Here is a 25,260-nt window from a genome sequence, read left to right as displayed (position 1 = left end):
TAAATGGAACTATCAAAAACAGAATCGGAAAATTGTGTCTTGAGACAGGTGTTAAGTGGACTGATGCTCTTCCACTTGTTTTGATGTCATTAAGAAGTACACCAGATAAAAAGACAGGTTTGAGTCCTCATGAAATTTTAATGGGAAGAGTTATGAGGCAAGCTTTTGTACCTGTAGGTAAACTGTTGAGCATAAATGACAGTGCGATTTTGGATTACTGTAAAAGGTTATCTGATATGGTAACTTCTGTGTCTAATCAGGTGGGAACTGAAGCTCAATCAAATGACAAAGTTTTGACACATGATCTGAGACCTGGAGACTGGGTCAGAACGAAAGTACATCGGAGGAGGAATTGTCTATCTCCTAGATGGCAGAAACCTAGGCAGGTAATCTTGATCACTACTAATGCTGTAAAGTGCAGAGGATTGAAGCGCTGGATTCATCCAAGTCATACTATTCCAATACCAACTCCTGAGAATTCTGATGTTGAAAGTGATACCACAGATGACTCTGATTCTGAAGCAGAAGACAGAACAGAAGGTGAAGTAATTCCAGATTCTGAAGATCGACAAGAAAGTCGACATCTGGAAACTGTGCCAGTGAATGGAAATTTGGCAAGAAAAGACTTAGAAATAATTGAAATAGATTCTGAAGGTGAAGAGAATCTGTTAAAAGGAAAGATAACTGAGGATTCGGTTGTCTATATTGAAGACAAAGAAGCTGAACCAAAGGAAGTTTCAGACCAGGAGAATATCGAAAGGCAGAGAACAAGCTCTGAAGTAAGGAACAAAAATCCGAAATCTGGGAAGCTAGAGGTAATTGAGGAAGAGGAGGAAAACGAATTACCGAGTACCAGTGATGGAAGACAAAGTGAAGTTCCTGAAGGAGTGAAATTGCCGAATAGAGAAGTTCCTGAGTCAATTGAAATTTCAGACTACGAAACTGAAGAAAGTGACGTGGAAGGTGGAAGTGAAAACGGAAAGAAAAGGACTTGGAAGTCAGAAGCAAATAATTCTGAACCAAAGAAAAAGTACGTGAGAAAAGCAGACTTCTGGCCTGGTGGAAGATTGAGAGTGAGATTAATCAAAAAGCCAATAGAACAAGTTGAAGAAATAAGTAGTCAAAAGAGTCCTGGAAAAGAGGTTGGAGTTGGGAGGAAAATAGAAGTGATATCGAGAAAAGGGAAGAGAATAATTAGACCAAACCAGAAATACAAGTCTCCTGAGTGGACTTACTTAGTAATTCCACCTGTTATTGACATATATGATAGTAGTGAAGAAGAAAACGAAATCCAAGAAATTAGTGACAATGATTGAAGTACAAAATTATTAATTGGCAAAAGGCTGAAGAAGTCCTGTTAGTTGACACAAGGTCGAAGAAAAACTGTTTAGTAGAAGAAAACTTATGTATGACATAAGGTCGAAGAAATCTTGTTTAGGGTTATAAAAGAAAAATATATTTTAAAAGGGGGGTGTATATAAATTTTAAAATTTATTTTTATTTTGAGGCTAAAACTAACCTAAAAATGCCTTACGTTAAGGAGAACACTTCAAAATGTTCTGTTTTTAAAAGATGCTGTAAGATGACTCTGGTGTGTCTGCTCATTTTAGTTCTGCTCTGGTTGGTACTAGCTGTGATAATACCTTTAGAAATGAATAGAGAATTACACAAAGTTAACATAACAAGCAAAGCTCTGGTTAGCCAAACTAAACATAGTGCATCTGCAAAAGTAATTGATCATCAGCCTAACATTCATCAAGATAAATCAATAGGTGATTTTTCAAGCAATACATTCACAAAGCTTTTGAGTGAATATGTAAAAGTAATGGATGCAAAGGACTGTTATGTCTGCGTTAAGTTACCCGCTTCTGTTTCTGAGGGAGTAACATATAATATGCTTCCTCTCACTTATGCTGTTACATGTAGTGTATTAACTAGTTTATTTTATCAAACTGGTCGTTTAGAATATTACTATTCAAATTATGATGAGATTTTTGCTAATGTTAAAATTGATAATGTTTTAAATAAGCATAAGAAAGCTAAACAATTAAGAGAATATTTCCTTGTTACTAACGAACTCACTTATGAGTATGCTTATAAGAATAATCTAACATGTAAATTAAGTGCTGAAGGAAAGAAATTTCTGAATATGGTTGAGGAGAGAAGAGCAATTTATAAGAGAAATGAATTAGTCAAACAGACTAAGTCATCCTTCTGGCAAAAAGAGGATGAGAAACTAAATGGCAAAATGCTTGAAAATATTGCAATTCACATAGACAAGCCTGTTAGTGGAAAGCTTTGCATTAGAAGAGATAACACACTTTTTGATAATTATTTTGTAGGTGCAAGCAACTGTGAAGATACTTATCTGATAATGGGAGGTTGGGGATTTAAAGGTGGAAAAGATCCTATCTTTCCTGGAATTTATTTTGTTTGTGGTGACAAAGCCTACTACAACCTTCCAGACCATTGGTATGGAACTTGTTATGTGGGAATTGTTTTTCCTAAAGTGTTTCATGTTAACAGAGATTCAGAAGGATTGTTTAAAATTCATAATTATGTAAATAGAGCTAAAAGAGAAACTTTTACTGAAGTTCTGGGAGATATTTTTCAAGCTGTAATACCTTTTGTTGGTATAACCCTAAATGCAGGGAGAATCAGAAAATTGTCCACTATAGTTGATAGATTATCAACTGATACTGCTGATGGATTTCAATTAGTGAATGTTGAAGTTATTGCAATTAGATCCATGGTAATTCAAGATCGTCTTGCTTTAGACATACTCCTAGCAAAGGAGGGAGGAGTCTGTGGCATTTTACATGTCCAACATTGCTGTACATATATACCGGATGAAAGTAGAAATATTGAAATGTATATTAAGAATATTACACAAATGCATTCAGAAATAATTCCTTTAGAAGAAGAAGATTTTACTGGGAAACTTTCAGAAAGGTTTCAAGCAATTAAAAACTGGTTTCATAATATCGGAAGTTCAATTCTTGGCAAGATTCTGGCACCTTTGATTATAATAATATTCATTTTTATTTTGACTAAAATAGGTTGTTTGTTGCATAAAAGAAAGAAGCATTTGAAAGAAAAGAAGAGAATCTATAAACTCAGAAAAGAAGAGGAAAGGGAGATTGAGTTGCAGGAGTTACATAGAGAGCGTCATGTTAATTGCAAAGATTATGCTGAAACAGATTTTTAGGTTTACTAATACAATTGAATTTGAATCGATTTCTTATAAATTTAGTTTACCAAAATTTTGAGTGCTGGTGTGGTGATTTGTTAATCACCAGATGAGGGAGTTGATGGAGCGAGATAGAAAACAAAATTTTGTTTAAACTCGCAAAGTCACATTTCCATAACATGAATAAAATTAATAATGATTTGTGATATGTCGTGCTAATACAACCTAGATTAAACTTTACACGTGGGGGGACTAACATGTGTGCTCATAAACGTGCATATTTGTTGCATCTTTTTGTTCGTGCAAAATAATAAAATAATTTATTGTTTTTTTTTTTGTCATTACTAACTGCTGCAAACTTAAATAAGCATGTGCTTGTTTTGCTTTTTCTTGTCTGTGTGATGTCATTTCTACTATTCTAGGTGCATATGGGTCTCATAGAAAAACGGAGACTGGTAAATATAAACGCTGCTTTATTTGTTTGCAATGGCTAGGTAACATTTTGATTAATCGGGTGGGTTAATTAATTAGTAAACCATGGGGTGGATACAGAATATACTTTATTTCTTACATTAATACTTTTCTTGTGTTTGTTTTATACTAGAAATCATAAGTTGCCTGCTTTTGAGGCCTAACTATTTGAGCCGCAGAAAAAGAGCTAATCCATATTTCTGCAGAAAGTCACGAGACGCCCATTCTGAATTAAAACGTTTATTGAAGCTGCATTCACAAAGCAAAAACTGATGAGCTGACATCATTCTGTCGGACATGGCCAAGGTCGAAAGTGAACTTTTTGTCAGTCCTTAACTTGGCATCCGCGGAAGTCGTGCTGTAAGACTATGGAAGCTGCGAGGATGACTTAAAACAAAGTTGCAATCGCAGGAAGCCTCTGGCTTCACGTGGAAGAGACAATGGTCTTTGTAAGACATGAATTTGTGGAACTTTTTAAGAATCGGGTGACATGTCACTTGTCACTCTCAGCCAATGGGACGTCGAGTATTTCTGAAAACTTTCCTTTGCTAGTTTAGTTAGCGTAGAAAGGTATAAAAAGTCATGCCCTTAGGGTTGGGCTGGCTGCTGCTTTCTGACTTTCCAGATGAGGGTGATGTGCTGCTGGACTTTACGTGGAGCACGTAAGAATCCTCAAAGATCTTTACTTTAATTTCTGTCTATTTAGCTCAGTTAGGGAAATAGGTTTTAGAAATGCTAAACTTTATATAATTTCTTTAAATTGATTCAATTGCTTAAATTGTATTTTTCTTATTTCTTACCATCATGCTTGCTTTATTGCAAATATATTTCATTTATAAAACTTTCAATATATATACCATAATTTAGAAAATAAAATCTTACTTTTGACAAACAAGCTGGTCTTGGTTATTTAGAAGTATAGGTTACCATTAGCTAGATCACGTCGCCTATGGTGGTCGTTTAAATGGTTGGGTTTTATTCTAATGACAATATTCTTTCTGCAAATGTATAAAAATGTATATATTGTGTAGATAATGTGTATATAGATTTATTCTGACCACCTGATTCAGTAGGCCCAAAATATATCAGGTTCATAAATGGGTCCATAATTAGTATAGAATTTTGTTTATAGGTTATGAAGTTGGGTAGTGTAGTTTATGATATATTTTCTATAGCCCGCTGGATCAACAGTAAACGAGAATTATTTATTTATATTCTATTCTAACAGTTACCGGCCGGCTGCTGCCTATTTAAATTATGACTTAGCAAACAAAAGCGGAGAATTTCCTGTTCTACTTACTTTTTGCTGCAATTTAAAGCTTGTGAGCTCGGCAATTCGGTAAAGGGCACTTGAGGCCGCAATCAGAAGTACGACTCTAATTCTCCTGCGGGCGGGCTGCAGAACGCCGGGCAGCAGGGCATTCAGGGCAGTTCACCTCTACACAGGCTACAAAGTTAAGATCATAAATCAGGGTGGCTTTCAGAGATCTATTCAAAGCCCACTTCTTTTTACCATCCAAACGATTAAAACTCTTTGGCATGAAATCTCAGGCCAGCCTGGATACGTGCGTGCAGCAGCAAAATGCTTGCACTTCATACACGTGTGTAGCGCAGCCACCGCCATGCCGCCCCCAGAATAGTGTCGCCTGGGGTGCCCCCCGCCCCTGCAGCTACGCCACTGGCTAGAATCCATGTTTATGTCTTTCCTCTGTGGAAAAAACCAACGAATTGCACTAAGTACTTTATACGAGGTTTGGAGAAGTGTGGGTTAGCCCTCCCTAATCTCAGGGATTATCATTTCTGAAATGCATGATCTAATTCCAAATGAATTTCTTCTTCTTGGGTCCTATAGAATGTTCTACAAGTTCCTTAGTAATCTGGATCTGATGCGGATTAATGAGTGTAAAAATCTGGCGCTTGCGCTATTCGAAGAAAGAGAAGTTAGGAAACCCCGGGGAGTGGAAAAAACTTTTGGCCTCTATCAAAGGTCCGGATCTCGCTCAGAAAACAATATTAAAATGGGGAAAACATGAAGGGTTGGAGGTAACAGCGGGACTGTGGACTGAAGTGAATAAACTTAATTTCAGTACATTACGGGGAGCTAATTGGCACCGGATGATATTTTTCAGCAAATGGCTCCTATATAGAACCCCACACTTTCTATCCAAGGTTTATACTAGTCAACCTAGTCAATCTTTTCATTGCTCAAATCAGTCAACAGCCAACTGGACGCATATCATTTCACTGTGCCCTTTAATTAATCGGTTTTGGGACAATATTTTCCGACATTTGGAGGCCGAATATCAAATTAAATTGGATTCTAACAGTTGACTGAAAGTCCTGGGTTACGATCCCGCCCTTCGCTTATCTGATAAATGGAATAAATAATTATATATTGCGAGGGCAGTCGCTAGGTCGCACCTGCTTCAAAGATGGTGAACAGGTCAGGTACCAACAAAATGTGAGTGAGTTCGGAAAATAAAGCAGGTCAGAAATAGTGAACATTTGTTTGCAATGCAAAGCGGGGGGAGTAGGAAATTTGAAACAGTATGGGAATCATATTTCGACTAAATACTAAATAGAGCTCAAAATTTTAAATGGACTGTTAATATGATGAATACTATCCGATGTCTCATATGTCGACATATGTGTATACTTTATTGCACTTTATCGCACTGCAGACACTTTAGTTCCTCTTAAAAAAGAAAGTTGATATTGTATTTGGTCTTTTATTTGGAAATACTATCCGAAGCTCCATCTTCTGATATATCTTGATGCTTTCTTCTTATTCGCACTTTAATGCACCATAGGCACTTTCGTTGTTTTTTTTTCACCACTTGGATGCTAAGGCCCTTGGACCCTCTTCATGTAATTTCCATTGAAATGAATGGGCACTCCATGACGAGCTGAGCTTGTCATGAGCGTCCAAGGGGTTTAAAGGAGAATCGGTACTGTTTCGGGTCTCTCATGATTTTTAGTCCAAAGTTACTCTGGCTTTTATTCCGATTGTGTACTCTTTTTTTACTCTTGCATATGTATGCTGTATTTACTTATTGGATGCGCATTGCCTGACATTTATATTTTTATATATGGATGAATTTGTAAATTTCTATGGATCTCAATTAAAAATATGAAAATAATTTAAAAAAGACTACTTTGCCTAATTTTCCAGTTGGCAGTATGGGCAACTAGGTTGGGCACACTCCATACCAGCCTTGATTCGGTTTAAAGCCACCATGTCCTGTTATCTTTGCTTGAAATCCTAAACTGATCCTGATTCCAACTCACCTGGGACTTGAGGTTACCACCAACCAGCTATTCCTGTGATATCTGTTCTCTGTCATGGTTTGTCTACACTTCATCAGTTTATCAACATTATTCCTTCTTACTTCTTCAAACACTATTGTTCATTGCTTCATATCTCAATAAACCAACCCGTTATCTTGTTGCCCCTAACCTCTCATTCTCTCCCTACGACTCCCTGCTCTTCATCCTTCTGCTCTTACAGCACTTTGACTTTCCTTCCTTCTTTATTGCTATTTTCTCTGGCTTTCCATCTCCTTTGACATTGTGACCAAGCCATTGCAACCGCCCTCACTAAGCCCCTTTTTTATTCCCCACCACCATTTGACTTTCTCCTGAACTTCAGTGCAGCATGGTGCAGGTCCTAAGAAGGCAAGCTCATCAGGTGCATCGTGGGATATTGTCAATATGTTGTTGGCATAGCTTACAAGAGAGAAAGGGACAGCCATTCTACCTCTGGGAATCAACCATTGATACCATGGTCTATAGCCAATGGACTAAGATGGCCACTGCAAGAAGCCAAAACCATTGCAGATATACCCTGAACCAATTTTGAAGTTAGTTGGTGTCCTGCCATTAGTCTGATGTGCTCTGGAAGTTTATAGGTGGAGCATGCTCTTAGAATCAGCAATCTGAGATATGTACTATCTCTCTTTACTGTAGTAAAAAGACCACTGATATGATACATGAGTAACAACTTCATGATGAAAGTTTTATGATTAGCTTCATGCTTTAGGGTACAAAGAGCTCAGGAGCATCAGTGATCAATACCACGACTAAGCAAATGAGACCCTGTAGGAACAAGGTATCACTTTGAGAGCAGGGGGATACCTGGAAGGGGTATTGATGAAGGTTCTGATATTAGTGCAGTTAGAGGGAGGCGATGGATGTGATTAACATTATATTGTCCAAAGTAGATTTGAGATGGTTCACAAGGCAACCCATGGTAAGGCTAACAAAGCTGTTTGATGTGCTTGGGACTTCCAGTCCCTCCTCCTTTGGCTCGTGTTGGGAACCTTCAGATTATGTGGCCTTCAGTCAAGGCCTGGCCCCCCTACACATGCAAACATTACACTTTACACAGAAATGGAAGCAATAGTTGATCCTTACTGTCAAAGAAATGTTTCCAATTTCCCAGGATTCCTCACGATCTGAGACCTGCAATGTCCATACATGGCAAGGTGAAGCTGGTCAGACCCCTTTTCTCAGAGTCCCTTGCTTCCTCCCAGATATAATCATCCATTTTATGTTTACACTTAAGATGCATTCCTTTGGACCACCCCGTGTGAATTTGGAACCCTCACCCTCTTAACTAATAAACTATGTTGTGAGAAGGAAACACTGAATTCTACTGCATGCCAGCTGGGAGCTCTAACCTCTCAGAGCTGTCTTCATCTCGGTACCAGCTTTTACAGCAGAAGTGGTGCCCCCTGAAAGTGTATACTAAACACAAGTATCCACCTGTAGATGGGTTACTTTCAGTGGAAATGCTCTGTCTGTCAAAGAGAGCATTTCCTCTGAGAGTAACCCATCTACAGGTGGATCCTTGTGTTTAGTATAGATTTCCAGGGAAGGACGGATCCACCTCCAGTGCCCATCAAGGACACTACCTCTTCAATCCCTCCTTTTGTTTTTTTGTAGCCCCCTGGAAGTGCCCAGCCTCCTTCCCCGCATCTCTTACCCCAAGAGTTGGAAAATGAAGTCCAAGTTGAGATCATTGGGTACTCGCCAAGTCCTGTCTAGTCACCAAAGGGATTCCAAACTCAATTGTAAAGTGGGCCAGCTAAGCCCTGAAAATGTGACAGCTTAGTCAGATGCATGTACTCCCAACTGCTTCTAAGTACAGCTGGAGTTTTATATGTTCTGCCAAAAGTAAGGAGCCGGACTCAAGCCTCTTTGTGGAACTCCTGCCATGGTGATACCGCCCAGAAGCCCACCGGCAGCACTGAAGCACTCAGGTAATTGCTTTAAATGGACATGTATTGTCAGGTCCTAAACACCTGCTCTTCTTTCATCTGAAAGGAAAAGTACCTGCACTTCTCAGCTGACATTCAATTTTGTTAAGGGGCAAGTACCAGAACTACTCTACAGCAAACAGATACTCTTGGCTAGTGAGAACCCACACTTCTATATTCATATTTCAAGACCTGAGTTAGTACAATCTGAGAAGGCACTGCCATCCTTCACAGACATGCCTTACCTGACTGTCCTTGCAACCTTTCGGAAGCTCCTATCTAGCTCCTCCATGACCTAGTACATAGATGGGCACTAGGTTTCCCTAGATAGTCTTTGCATTCAGTTGTTTGGGACGTTTGAGGCACCCTCTGCTGCACAGTTTCTCCACATGAAGTTAGGCCTGTAGGCCCAGTGTTCCATGAATAAAGAGACGATTCTGTCCCTGAATGCCCCAGGGCCTTAGAAAGTTAAGCCCTTTTGCTTTAAAACTCACAACACGGACATTTAAACAATAGCAGGAGGAACAGGCCGCTCGAAAAAACAGGCAAAACCACTCAACTTTGAGTAAGTCTGTGGGTGAAATGCTACTCCAGGTGACCAACCCCACCGGCCACCTGCAGCCAACCAGCCAGTCCCCTGCAGGGCCTGAACTCAGCAATTAGTCCCTGGTGGAGATTAAATGTTCACACAGAGCGCCTCATTAGTGCCCTATTTAATTCTGACATGTGCAGTAGCACCTTATATTGGAACTACTATTCTTGCTAGGCTTTACCTCCGTGTTTTGCAATGAAAACAAACCTTGACATAGCCAATAGGTCTTGTGTGTGCTCTTCTCTATGGCCTTAACCATGTTGTACACCAGCGCAGCTGCTGTTCACCATGGCTAAAAGTTAGTGGTGTGGAGTGGGATGAAATGTGGTAAAATGGGCTGGCATATGGTAGATGGCGTGGGGTAGACTGGGGTACAGTGGAGTGGGATAGAGTGGGATAGATTTCCAGCATAGGAAGATAATTGTTCAGGCCTTGATTGGTTCTCGACTGGACTATGCAAACGTTCTTTTTTTGGGTCTACCAAAATATCTTTTGACCCGTTTGCAAGTAGTCCAGAACTCGGCAGCCCGTGCAATTTACGGGCTCCCGAGAAGAGCAGGTGCCACTGTCTTATTGAACACCTTACACTGGCTACCGATCGCAAAGAGAATTCTCTTCAAGAGCCTGACTTTTGCCTTCAAAGCTTTACAAGGCACTGGCCCCAAGTACATAAGAAAACGTCTCTCCCGATATGCACCTAGCAGGTCTTTGAGATCATCTTTTCTATCCAAGATGACAGTCCCGGTTATCAGGCGTGCAAGGATGGGAGGTCGATCATTCCGCTACCTAGCCCCGAAGGCTTGGAATGAATTACCACTCTCCCTTAGACAGGCTCCCAGTCTCCTTGCTTTTAGAAAAGATCTTAAAACGTGGCTTTTTACCAAATAATTTCTTCCCCTCTTTTTCTGTCTGCATTTTAGTTGTTATGTTGTTGTTCTTACTTGCTGATACTCTTCGCCAAAGCGCCGGGATGCTCCTCGGAGTAGCCGTGCGCTATAGAAGAAATAAATTAACATAACATAACATAACAGATTGGGGTAGAGTTGATAGATTGAAGAAGAGTGTAGAAGGGGAGATTGGGGTCGATTTTAGTGCACTAGAGTGGGATATATTGGAGTGGGGTAGAGTGGGGTAGATTGGAGTAGGGTGGAGTGGAGTGGTGTAGGTTGGAGTGGAGTGGGGTTGATTGAGTGGGACAGATTGGGGTGGATAGTGGTAGATAGGAGTGGGGTAGATTGGAATTGGGCAGATTGAGGTAGAGTGGGGTAGATTGGCGTTGAGTAGGGTAAACTGGAGTGGAGTGGGGTAACTTGGGTGGAGTGGAGTGTGGTAAATTGGGGTAGAGTGGAGTGGGTTAGATTGGGCTAGAGTGGAGTGGGTTAGATTGGGCTAGAGTGGAGTGGGGTAGATTGGAGTGGTTTGGGGTAGATTGGAGTGGGATTGTTTGGGGTTGTTTTTGGTGGAGTGGGGTAGATTAGCATTGGGTAGATTGAAGTAGGGCATCATGGAGTGGTGTAGATTGGGGGAGTGGAGGAGATTAGGTGGATTGTAGTGGGGTAGATTGGAGTGTGGTAGATTGTGATAGATTAGAGTGGGGTAGATTATGGTAAATTAGAGGGGAGTAGATTGTGGTAGATTCGAGAAGTTGGGGGAGATTGGAGTGGAGTAGGGCAGATTGGAGTGGGGTAGATTGGGGTGGTATTGGGTAGACTGCAGTAGTGTGGAGTAGATTGGAGTTAGGCAGATTGGAGTGGAATGGGGTAGATTGGGGTAGAGTAGAGTGGGGTAGATAGGGGTGGAGTGGGCGGGAGTGGGTGGATTGGGGTGGAGTGGTATAGATCAGAGTGCAGTGGAGTATATGGGGTAAGGTAGCTTGAGGTGGAGTGGGGTGGATTGGAATGGAGTCAGGTAGATTGGAGTGGAGCTGGGTGGACTGGGGTAGAGGGGGTTGACTGGGGTGGAGTAGAATGGGGTAGAGTTGGGAAGATTGGTGTGTAATTGGAGGGTGGACTGGGGTAGATTGTGGTAGCCTGCAGTGGAGTGGTGGAGATTGGAGTGGGTAGGGTAAATTGGGGTGGGGTGGGTATATTGGGGTGGAGAGGGGTAGATTGGGGCAAAGTGGAGTAAGGGGGGGGGTAATGGGATAGCCCGGAGTGGAAATGAATAAAATAGAGTGGAATATAGTTGAATAGAGTGTTGTAGAGTGGAGTGTTGTACAGTAAAGTGGCATAGTTTGGAGTGTGCATGACATTGTAGCACAGTGCCATTACACACAACACATTTTCAACTGAAGTGACCATTACATTTGCATAGACATACAGTTTTACTGATGAAATTATACAACACACAAACAATAATGTGGAAACGTCATCACCTAATGTACTGATTTGTTTAGATCATATTAAAATATTTGTTTCCATCACAATTTAGAATTACAAATAAATTTGCTGAATTTGTACTTTCCTAATTTGTATATATCCTGAAATATCTGCACATTCATTTTTGTTCCGTGTTGAAAAAGCCTTTCTTTCACAGCAAGATTGTCACAAAAATTATCTCACTTTGAAGTTAGAGAAAGAAAATAAAACACCAAGCTACCTTGGTAGACAGAGCCTGGTGAATGCACAGCAAATGTGACAAGGTAAGAACAAGATGAGAAAGCAAGTACGTGGAAGGATACAGTAAACAGGGTATGCTCCGTAAATGGACAAACTCAAGCTGGACAGCATAAAACCGATAAAGCCAACAAATAGAAAGCAAGCAACTAGGAGTTACAAACCACAAAGCTATTGGGGTGGAGAGGGGTAGATTGGGGCAAAGTGGAGTAAGGGGGGTAATGGGATAGCCTGGAGTGGAAATGAATAAAATAGAGTGGAATATAGTTGAATAGAGTGTTGTAGAGTGGAGTGTTGTACAGTAAAGTGGCATAGTTTGGAGTGTGCATGACATTGTAGCACAGTGCCATTACACACAACACATTTTTAACTGAAGTGACCATTACATTTGCATAGACATACAGTTTTACTGATGAAATTATACAACACACAAACAATAATGTGGAAACGTCATCACCTAATGTACTGATTTGTTTAGATCATAATAAAATATTTGTTTCCATCACAATTTAGAATTACAAATAAATTTGCTGAATTTGTACTTTCCTAATTTGTATATATCCTGAAATATCTGCACATTCATTTTTGTTCCGTGTTGAAAAAGCCTTTCTTTTACAGCAAGATTGTCACAAAAATTATCTCACTTTGAAGTTAGAGAAAGAAAATAAAACACCAAGCTACCTTGGTAGACAGAGCCTGGTGAATGCACAGCAAATGTGACAAGGTAAGAACAAGATGAGAAAGCAAGTACGTGGAAGGATACAGTAAACAGGGTATGCTCCGTAAATGGACAAACTCAAGCTGGACAGCATAAAACCGATAAAGCCAACAAATAGAAAGCAAGCAACTAGGAGTTACAAACCACAAAGCTAATGATAAGCAATGGGCGGAATGCATTCCCTGGTAAGCTTTCAGAATGCCCACAAGACTTCGGCAGCAAACAAAATCAAGGCCTAAAACACAGCAACATTGTTACTCTGCTTTATAAATGTTTCCTATGCTATTATCGCACACCTTTTGCTAGCAGTATTGAGTGACCGCTTTTCTAGCTATGATGGAGTTTTCCCTTGCCACTGGCACCATAAATATTCATCACCAAGTAGTTTTGTAACTGAACTGATAACTTAGACAGCCCCCCTGGTATACGGAGGAACTGAGGAATCAGAAACTCATACGTAAATCCTTTGAGCGCAACTGGAGAACAAAATATGAGGAGTCAGATAGAAAGATATATAAACAGAGTCTTGCTTCGTATAAAATACTGATTTTCAATGCGAAGAAAAGCTTCTTCACAAATCAAATCAATTTAGCAAGAAATTTGCCAAAAGAAATCTTTAAAACCGTATTAAATCTGGTCTCCCCACACCCAGCAAAAATCAAGTCAAATCAGGAACTATGAGACAACATCGCGAGGTTCTTCTTGAATAAGGTGGAGGTCATTTTCTCTGCATTTAACCTCTCTAGTTCCGCATACCCTGAGGTTCTGTCGGAAAGAATAAGGCTTACTAATGACCCCCATGTCTTTGACAAATATGCCGATATATCTCTAACGGATACCAAGAAATTCCTCATGGCAGCGAGATCAGGTACCCCCTTTGATCCCTGCCCGGTATATGTGATTAAACTTGCCCCGACTCCCGTAGCCCTTGCACTCACCTCCCTGTTTAAAGCTATTTTTGATACAGGGCATTTCCCAAAACTGTGGAAATTCGCTTTGGTACTACCCCTGCTAAAGAAACCGAGCATGGATCCAAATAACTTTCAACCCGTATCCCGCCTTCCACTACCAGCGAAAATAATCAAATAAGGCAATGAATGTGCAACTACAGTGCTTTCTTGTGTGACAACCAGGTGTTGGACCGCACACAATACGGTTTTAGAGAAGGTCACAGCACCAAGTCAGCACTGATAAAATCCACAGAAGAGATTAGGGAAGCTCTGGATAAGGGAGGTAAGGCTGCCCTGGTCCTGCTCGACCTATCGGAAGCCTTTGACGCAGTCCCTCATGACTTACTGATGGACCGTTTGTTGGCATGTGGGGTTCAAGGAAAAGCTTGGAAGCTCCTAAAATCATTCTTACCTGGGCGTTCACAAATAGTCACGCTGGATACATTTCACTCCAAACCTTTTACCCTGCCTTGTGGAGTGCCACAGGGGTCTTCGCTTAGCTCTCTGCTTTTTAATGTGTATGTCTCATCTCTTGCCTCTCTGATCAGCTCCTTTGGTTTTAATCTGACATCCTATGCTGATGACACACAGATCGTTGTGACGATGTTGGTAGGCCAGGGAACTGAACTAGGTAAGCAGTCCCACGACTGTATGGAAGCTGTGGGGAGGTGGATGATACAAAACTGCCTTAAATTAAATTCAGGCAAGGCGGAGGTCATCCTTTTTGGGAATGACGCCAATTTTTGGACCCCTAATCTGTGGCCAATAACACTGTGCACTCTTCCCACACCGTCAAGGAAGGTAAACAGCTTAGGCATCATGATAGATGACAAGCTCAATTTTGGAGATCAGATCAATTCAATGGCTTCTGACACCTTCCATGTGCTTAGGATGATCAAAAAAATTCGCCCCTTTTTACCGGCCAACTGTGAGCGAACAGTGGTCACGGCGCTTGTCCTGTCTAGGCTCCATTATTGTAATGGCCTCTATCTGAGCCATGGAAAGATGGGAGCACAATGTGCTTTTTAAAATACCCTTCACACTCTAAAAAAACCAAGTAGAGTCATGCTTCATCATAGGGGTCTTCCCGCCCCTATAACGGGACGGGGCGTGCTACGACCAGACGAAATACGCGGGAGCACTAAGATGTGACAGAGGCTATGTGTGGGTGTATAGGAATCAGTGAAAGTGTAGGGACCTAACACTAGTGAGTGTGTAAAAAGTGAAAAATTGAAAAAGATTAAAAAAATTCCCTGGCTTGGTAGAAAAAAACAATTTTATTAGCTTCTCCAGCTGGGAACATTAAGAAGGGGTTGTGTGGTAGAGCATTAGCCACTACCTTGTCGACATGTTTCGTAAGCAGTCCCCTACTGCTTACTCATCAGGACCAAAAGAGAAGTCCCTACTGGTATTTACTCAGTTTCTAACAAGTGATGCCTACTGTCCTATAAACAGCCAACAAAAATAAGTTGGCTGTTTAGGCCTCAGGGCATGAGTTGGCCCAAGTGAGGCAGGAAAAAACGACCTATTATGGTCTCTGTAAGGAAAAAGGAAGAGAAAGACCAACATAAATTTATGACTGGACATTGTTTTCTGAATGGAAAAGAAAACAAACAGACAAACGAACAGGTTTTTTGTGTAGAGGACCACAATTTCAATTATTCAAAGCGGTTCTTTTTTCATACATGAAAATCAACATGTAATTATGTGTCTCTCGGTATCACTGCCCTGTGTGGGAGACAACAATGGTATCGTTTTGTCGGGACCTTTATCGTAGTGTCACACACACACAACAACAATCGTGACTCAATGCATTTACAACAGACTAACAGAAGAGAGGGGAGGGGGACCTCCTTACTAATGTTTCTGAAATAATAATGGTGACATACTTATCTCAGCAGTTATCTATGCCCCATGAGGTTTTGCAGACGAAGGGTAATCTGCGCAGTTTACTATGGAAAACAAGGTTTCATTTCAGGTGTTTGTTTCAAAAGCGCAGCGAGATATCAGTGCGTTTTTTCTGCCCATGCGACCCGTTTTTTAGAGACTCAAGGTCGGAGTCTATTACTTACGTCTCTGCTGCAAAAAGAAAGCATTGTTCCTACCCCCGTGCACCTCCGAGGATTGCCGGGAACAAGTGACACGGTGTTTTTGAAAGCCACTGTGCTTCCGCATTCGTTACGCGCTGGGTGCCGCCCCTTTCCTTGTGCTAGAGCGTCAACCATCTAATATGGCGGCGTATTTTTGGCACGGCGGAAGGGCAGAGGAAGCGGAAGTCTTTTTTCGCTTTTCTCGATATCGTTTCAACAGCATACAAGTGAAGCGATCATTTATATACCCTTGTTATACACAGATTCCATGTGGATTACAATTGATACAGTGCTTTTTGATGTATTTCAAATTGTTTTTAATAGGGTTTTGTTATTGATACAGCAACATCGTAGTAATTGATATTTCCAAGAGATAGGGGGCTGAGGCTGAAATGCTGGTTATAGCAATATATGATCGAAGGCTTTCTTCGGGGCTTGATACTTGTTACGACAGTAGATCTGCATATATGGTGATTGCGCAGTATGCTTATGCAGTAGACATAAAGACTTGTCACATGGTTAGATCTCATAGTTAGTAGAATTGACTACTGAAGGGAGGTACAGTAACACTAACCTACAATTGGCTCCAGGGTATGTCATCGTTTAATCCATGTTTGTGTGACTGGATGCGAAAAACCCATCGTTGTTCTTTTTCCAACAGAAATCTCTCACTACTTACTAGTTCTATTACTGTCCATTTGATTTCCTCGGGTTTGTGGTTCATTTCGAGGAAATGGTTGGTCAATTTTGTACTTGTTTTTCTGCATTTGATTGTGCTCTTATGTTCACCAATCCTTACTTTGATTGCCCTGCTTGTCATGCCTACATATTCCAGTTGGCATGGGCAGGTAATTAGATATACAACATTCGCACTATTGCAGTTACTGAATGCCCTCTGCTCCCAGACGGTGCCATTCCTGAAAGTTATTTCTTTGCTTTTCTTGGTTAATCCGCATACCTTGCATCCGCCACATGGGTAGTGACCCTGGACAAAGTTGGGGTCTCTTTGTATGTTGATGTTCGATTTTGGTCTTGTGTGAACCAGGACATCCCTCAAGCTCTTTGCTTTCTTGTGTGCGAACATGGGTTTCGATATGTCTAACCCACCACTGTTCAGGATTTTCCAATTCTTGTTAATGATCTTAGTAACTAGATTGGAACTGGGAGGAAGAAGAAACTCCTCGAGTCTCAACAAGGAGCATGACGGGTGCCACAACGAGCAAGAAGTGAGCTTGATTGTCAACCTTTCAGACACTGAACTCACCCCTCCACAAAGAAGGATTTTGGAAAAAGGCCTGGGATATGTGCCTACAGCCAACATGGATAAATTCCATCTTTGCCAAGAAGTCCAAGAATTCATGCGACGTGCAAGTGTTCTTTAAAGACAAAGAGGACACCTCAGATCATGGGGATACAAATTTGAGACCGAAATCCAATTTTACACCCCTGGACAGCACTCTTCCAGTCGAACTCCTTGCCTTTGAAAAGGCAGTAATGAAGGAGTTGGAGGACATAAACCCAAATGAAAAATGCGTTTTTCAGAACATTACCAGTGAAGAGAGACAAGCTCTACGCGATCTGAGCAACAACAGAAGGCTAATCATAAAACCTGCTGATAAGGGTGGTGCAACGGTGATACAGAACGTGGAAGACTATGACAAGGAGTGTAGGAGGCTACTACAGGATGAAAGAAACTAAAGAGTCATTAATAATGATCCTACTAACAGCATACAAACAAAGATAGGCACCATGGTCGAGGAGGCACTATCACATGACTGGATCACCAGAAAGGAGGGTGATTTCCTAATTCAAAAAAATCCGAGAACCCCCTCCCTCTATACCCTACCAAAGATCCACAAAAACCTCCAGAAGCCTCCCGGGAGACCGATCGTCTCGGGTATTGGGTCGGTTCTGGAACCAGTTTCTAGGTTCGCAGACGCATTTCTAAGACCAATGGTCCAAAAAACATCTACGTATCTGAAGGATACAAAAGAAGTGCTGAACCTTCTGGAAGAGATACGGTTTGACCCTGAATCCCAGCTGCTAATCAGCTGTGATGTTGAAAGTCTGTATACTAGCCTGCCCCACCAAGCAACCCTAGACATCATTGAGGATGTCCTGTTTGAGGACTTTTGGGAATACCAAACACCGCGTAATGTGGTAATGAACTGTTGTGCATTGGCTTTGAAGGAGAACTTTTTTGAGTACGAAGGCACCCTGTATATACAAAAGCACGGGACCAGTATGGGAAGTACATTTGCCCCTAGTATAGCTGGTCTGTACGTACATCATCTAGAGGTAACAAAAATATTGAACCCCAATAACCCATTCAGACCAAAGATAAAACTATGGAAACGTTACATCGATGATATCCTTATCATCTGGGATGGAGATGAAAAGGGTTCGGAACAGTTCTTAACCTGACTAAATTTGCAGGACGAATTCCTAAGGTTCACCAGCACAGTATCCAGGAGCAACTTGGTTTTTCTGGATCTAAATATCTTTCCCAAAGACGGGAAATTGATGACCACGACTCACTTTAAAAGCACTTCCAAGAACTGCCTCCTCATGTACAATAGCTTCCATCCTAAACATCTGCGCAACAATCTACCATATGGGCAGTTCCTGCGCCTACGCAGGAACTGCACTGAGATTGAGACTTTTAAAACCCAGTCAAGCGACCTTAAAAAGAAACTAAAAGCACGGATGTACCCTGACCATGTTATAAATCAGGCCTACACACGAGCAAGGAATAACTGCCGGGAAAGCCTGTTGGAAGAAAAAACAGCAAAAGAGGAAGAAAAACGTCCGATCTGCGTGACCACTTATAACACCAGTTCCAATCTAGTTACTAAGATCATTAACAAGAATTGGAAAATCCTGAACAGTGGTGGGTTAGACATATCGAAACCCATGTTCGCACACAAGAAAGCAAAGAGCTTGAGGGATGTCCTGGTTCACACAAGACCAAAATCGAACATCAACATACAAAGAGACCCCAACTTTGTCCAGGGTCACTACCCATGTGGCGGATGCAAGGTATGCGGATTAACCAAGAAAAGCAAAGAAATAACTTTCAGGAATGACACCGTCTGGGAGCAGAGGGCATTCAGTAACTGCAATAGTGCGAATGTTGTATATCTAATTACCTGCCCATGCCAACTGGAATATGTAGGCATGACAAGCAGGGCAATCAAAGTAAGGATTGGTGAACATAAGAGCACAATCAAATGCAGAAAAACAAGTACAAAATTGACCAACCATTTCCTCGAAATGAACCACAAACCTGAGGAAATCAAATGGACAGTAATAGAACTAGTAAGTAGTGAGAGATTTATGTTGGAAAAAGAACAACGATGGGTTTTTCGCATCCAGTCACACAAACATGGATTAAACGATGACATACCCTGGAGCCAATTGTAGGTTAGTGTTACTGTACCTCCCTTCAGTAGTCAATTCTACTAACTATGAGATCTAACCATGTGACAAGTCTTTATGTCTACTGCATAAGCATACTGCGCAATCACCATATATGCAGATCTACTGTCGTAACAAGTATCAAGCCCCGAAGAAAGCCTTCGATCATATATTGCTATAACCAGCATTTCAGCCTCAGCCCCCTATCTCTTGGAAATATCAATTACTACGATGTTGCTGTATCAATAACAAAACCCTATTAAAAACAATTTGAAATACATCAAAAAGCACTGTATCAATTGTAATCCACATGGAATCTGTGTATAACAAGGGTATATAAATGATCGCTTCACTTGTATGCTGTTGAAACGATATCGAGAAAAGCGAAAAAAGACTTCCGCTTCCTCTGCCCTTTCGCCGTGCCAAAAATACGCCGCCATATTAGATGGTTGACGCTCTAGCACAAGGAAAGGGGCGGCACCCAGCGCGTAACGAATGCGGAAGCACAGTGGCTTTCAAAAACACCGTGTCACTTGATCCCGGCAATCCTCGGAGGTGCACGGGGGTAGGAACAATGCTTTCTTTTTGCAGCAGAGACGTAAGTAATAGACTCCGACCTTGAGTCTCTAAAAAACGGGTCGCATGGGCAGAAAAAACGCACTGATATCTCGCTGCGCTTTTGAAACAAACACCTGAAATGAAACCTTGTTTTCCATAGTAAACTGCGCAGATTACCCTTCGTCTGCAAAACCTCATGGGGCATAGATAACTGCTGAGATAAGTATGTCACCATTATTATTTCAGAAACATTAGTAAGGAGGTCCCCCTCCCCTCTCTTCTGTTAGTCTGTTGTAAATGCATTGAGTCACGATTGTTGTTGTGTGTGTGTGACACTACGATAAAGGTCCCGACAAAACGATACCATTGTTGTCTCCCACAAAGGGCAGTGATACCGAGAGACACATAATTACATGTTGATTTTCATGTATGAAAAAAGAACCGCTTTGAATAATTGAAATTGTGGTCCTCTACACAAAAAACCTGTTCGTTTGTCTGTTTGTTTTCTTTTCCATTCAGAAAACAATGTCCAGTCATAAATTTATGTTGGTCTTTCTCTTCCTTTTTCCTTACAGAGACCATAATAGGTCGTTTTTTCCTGCCTCACTTGGGCCAACTCATGCCCTGAGGCCTAAACAGCCAACTTATTTTTGTTGGCTGTTTATAGGACAGTAGGCATCACTTGTTAGAAACTGAGTAAATACCAGTAGGGACTTCTCTTTTGGTCCTGATGAGTAAGCAGTAGGGGACTGCTTACGAAACATGTCGACAAGGTAGTGGCTAATGCTCTACCACACAACCCCTTCTTAATGTTCCCAGCTGGAGAAGCTAATAAAATTGTTTTTTTCTACCAAGCCAGGGAATTTTTTTAATCTTTTTCAATTTTTCACTTTTTACACACTCACTAGTGTTAGGTCCCTACACTTTCACTGATTCCTATACACCCACACATAGCCTCTGTCACATCTTAGTGCTCCCGCGTATTTCGTCTGGTCGTAGCACGCCCCGTCCCGTTATAGGGGCGGGAAGACCCCTATGATGAAGCATGACTCTACTTGGTTTTTTTAGAGTGTGAGGGGTATTTTAAAAAGCACATTGTGCTCCCATCTTTCCATGTGTAAGAGAGAGCCTAGCACCCTGTTGTAAATGATAAAAATATATATAAAAACATCACTCATTCACTTTTCTTTGATAGAATCTCTGTGGTTATAAAAGCTTACTTTGGAGGGTGATTCTATCAGTACCTCTACGCTTCTCCTTTTTGGTTTGGCTCTATCTGAGCCTACAGGAACGTTTTATGAACAAACTCCAACTGCTGAAAAACTCAGCAGCAACGTTTCTGTCGGGCACACCTAAATTTGAGTCCATCTCCAAGGAAATTAGTAAATTTCACTGGTTACCAGTCAGGAAATGGGTGCGCTTTAAAGCTCTATGTACAGTTTTCAAGGGTCTTCAGAGCATAGGCCCTGAGTTTCTGAAACAGTATATTCAATGGTACTGGCCTAAAAGGACCCTGTGCTCCATGGAAGCCAAGTTGGTTAGTGTACCACTTACAAGAAAAGCCTCCTGGGGTGGAAGAAGTTTTATCGTGCTTGCTGCAAAAGCTTGGAATGACCTTCCATCCTATCTGAGAAACAGCACAGACCTCCTGACATTTAGGAAGAGTCTTAGGACCTGGCTTTTCAACCTGTAATAGCAGTTTACCGTTTCTTTACTCAGGAATAATAACCAGTGCCAGGACACCTCTGGGTAATCGCTGCGCTATGTAAGTTCCCATAGCATAACATAACATAACATGCTAAAATGAGGTGCAAAAAGTTGGTTATACATTTATCACCTGCGCCAAGCGCCTGCTGTGTTTTTGCACTTGAGTTAGAGTCTGGCACAAAAAATTGTGCATTATGTGCACCCACCGTTTTACTCTAATTTTGCCTGAATTATTCCTATTTCTTTAACTTTTGCACTCACTGTTACCAGCAGCTGACCCATGTGCACTGGTTCCGAATAAGAGTGAATGAGTGCATTGCATTTTACCACTATCACCAAGGTCTTTACTTAGACCTTAAAAACATAATTGTCATAAGATAACAGCGTCTCATGGCTACCTTCAGTAGAATGTCCGTTCGGAGTGGTGGAGGGGAAAGCCTGCATAACCCAAAGATAGGGCCACTGAAATTATACCATTCTGCGGCTGCAGCATTTTCTGTACAATGATGGGTTTCTGCATCTGTCAAATAATCTATCATCTGCTGCATAATTTGCAGATTTTAATAAAAAGAAGCTTTGTTTCTTGTACAAACGGATCAAAAGTTACAAAAAATTCAGCAGGAAGGGTTACTGCACAGGAGAAGACCCTTCATGGAGGCTGTCTGATCACCTTTAAGTTGTTTATTGATGTATTTTGGTGTTAAACTGTCACTAATTAGCGGAACCATTTGCCCAGATAAGTGTACAAAGCAATGTCAGACAATGCACTCCTTATGTTGCATAATTTGCCTATTTCAACCTCATAATTTAAGCAACCCTGCCAAATAAGTTGGCCCTCTCCTACTGCATAATTCCAGTGGCCCTGCCCTTAGTTTGCTCTTGTGTTTTCTCCCAATGAGAAAATCTATTGAATCTTCATTTTACAGGTGGATACTGTTATTTTAAGAACACCCTCGCGTATTGGAGCTTAAACTTATTAGTAGCTCATTTGTGTACTTTATTCGTGCCAACAATTAAACTCGTTCTGGACATATTTATTTACTGGGAACCTGTGCTGTGCTGTACTACACTTTATTTGAGCCCAGGTTACCAGTTCCTGCAGATCAGTCTTCTGTTCCATCTCTTTACCGACGGTAGGTAAATCTAGGGAGCTTATGAGCTTTGTTGGGTGCTCTGGTTACCGTATAACGGACCACTGGAAGTATCTCTGCCTCTCGAAAGAAACTCCGTACCTTTCACGTTCCCCACTGACCTCTCCTGTGATCTTCAGCGCTTAAACTTGAATTATAGTAAGACCAATGTACCTGTTTATTGTTCCGAATTCAGAAAATCGAGGACTAGTTAGCTGGGTGAATAATGCTAGTCATTCTCATACAAAAGACACAGAAGCACATTTCATTTTGCAGTCCCCTGTAACCCCAAGTCATTGACCTCTGCTGCTCGTAACAGCTGTCAATGCCCCTCCCACCCGCGTCATGATGGGCGGTGTTTTTGTCCACTAGCACGTGCGCTGCTCTACCGCCCACAGTAAAAGTCACTTATGCCTAGGGTGACCAGACGTCCCCGTTTTCCCAGGACGGTCCCCGTTTTTGGAGAAGTGTCCCTGTGTCCCGACACTTGTCTCCAAGAGACTCAAATGTCCCTGTTTTCAAACAGTGTCCCTGTTAAACACAGAAATGTCCCTGTTTTTCATTGGCTGCCCTTTGGCAATTTAGCATTACGCAGTTTACCTCCCATGCTTTTCTGTCATGAGCAACTAAGCAACATTATTGAGTTGTACTTTACGTGGTGCTGATGCGCAGCTATAGAAACGAGCATTGATAAAGCTAGTAAATCTGGCGTTTGCTAGCCTGTGATGTTTTATTGATTTTTGGCAAATATATGCTATAGTCCTTGAAAGTGTAAATGTAATAAAAAGTACTAATGCTGCTGCATAAAGGAGAGGGGTGCCAATAAAAGACCTCGGATTTGTTGTCTGTAATGCTTCATCTCCGTCTATGGAGGGAGCTGTCATTGTAGTCCTTTTTCTATGTCTATGACAGCTGTCAAATAGTCCTACTTTTATGCCGATGGTTACTGCAAACTATAGTCCTACTTCTATGTCAATGGCCTGTCCCCGTTTTTTGTTTTGAGAATGATGACGGCGATGACGCTCCGCGCCCCTACCCTCCGCCTTCTGGATGCACTCTTTGGGGGGTGTTTATCTTTAGTCAGGCTTACTGAGTTTGAGACGCAGTACCAAACAGACGCATTTTTACGTAGATAGGGAAAGGCGGGACTATCGTCACAAAAATACTTCCTACTCCTTTTTTGTGGTCAGCGAAATAGCACCACGACCAAACACCATCACAGATGGCCCTGGGGTTATACAGGCCCGACTCTAGGATTGGTGATCTGGGCGGATTCGGAAAACGCCTGAGTGGAGTGCACAAAAATCATCAAAGAGTTCTGAGAGATGTGATACCGAGACACTGACAATAACTATCCAATATAGACATGTCTAAAAAGTGAAAGTCACATTTCTTAGATCTAATGCACGACTGTCGACCCACACCCAGTGCGCATTTTACTGTTTTGGACTCCTAACTTTCATCTTGTGAGAGCTTGCGTGTTTTGTCTTTAGCTGCTGGGGGAGTGTCATAGGATACGCTACTTCAATTGGGGATGGTTTATGGTTACTAGATAGATGTAATAACACCAGCTTATCCTTGCTGGGCTGCAATCTGCTCACACATTGAATCGGTGTCACTGGCCAAGAACTGAAAGTATTTAAAGACATTTTACAAGGAGTTAGGAGTTCTCCTTTGAAGTTCTTTGGGTACATAAATTACAAATTGGGCTTTCTTTGTCTTCAACAACCGCAAAATAAAATACACAAAAAGCATGACATGACAAGAGTCCCATGTTTTTTAAGAACACTCAACAACATTGCGCCGCGTTATATTGTCTGAAGGCATACTGCTGTTGATAGTTGCTTGAAAAAGAAAATCGATATAGAATTTAACCAATTCCATCCCCTCCTCAGTCAACAGCTTTGGCCTCTATTGCACCAGCCAGAGAGGACAAACATGGCAGAGGGCAGAAGGGATGTAATGACAAACAAAAGGTGCATTGTACAATCCCCTCAGTTAACCAACGAAAAACCACTTAGTTCATCATCCACCCAACATTCTGCCAGCCCTGCATTGAAACCCTTGCAGACAAAACCCCCACATGACCTTTTGGCCATTGTGCCGCGTGGGGCGGCCACAGGTCAGGTTCTGCTCCCAACTTCTGCTAGTGACCAAACGCACCCTCTGCGCCTAAGCCATGGCAAGCGGGGGGATGGTGTAAAAAAGTGGCTCTGTATATACTGGACCAAAGTAAGGTACAGTGTGCACAGAGTCCACAGTCCCCAGAGGTTTGACAGAGGCTAACATTAGATATAACCTTACTCTCTAGAGTGGTAGCTTGGTCGAGCAGTAAGGCAGTATCAGAGAACAGTGTAAAGCATTTGTTGTACACACACAGTCAGCAAATGGTCTCACACACTCAAGAACTGAACTCTAGGCCAATTGTTTCTCTAAAAATATACAGTTGCTTTATTTTTAGAACCAAGAAGGTATCAAAATATACATTCTCAGAATGAGTTACTTTAGTTAAATACTTTTCAAATAGGCAATAGACTTGTAAGTACAGTAGTTACAGTTGTTGC

This window comes from Lissotriton helveticus, chromosome 7 (assembly GCF_964261635.1).
Source record: "Lissotriton helveticus chromosome 7, aLisHel1.1, whole genome shotgun sequence".
In the NCBI taxonomy this organism is placed as follows: Eukaryota; Metazoa; Chordata; class Amphibia; order Caudata; family Salamandridae; genus Lissotriton; species Lissotriton helveticus.
This window is presented reverse-complemented; position numbering follows the sequence as displayed.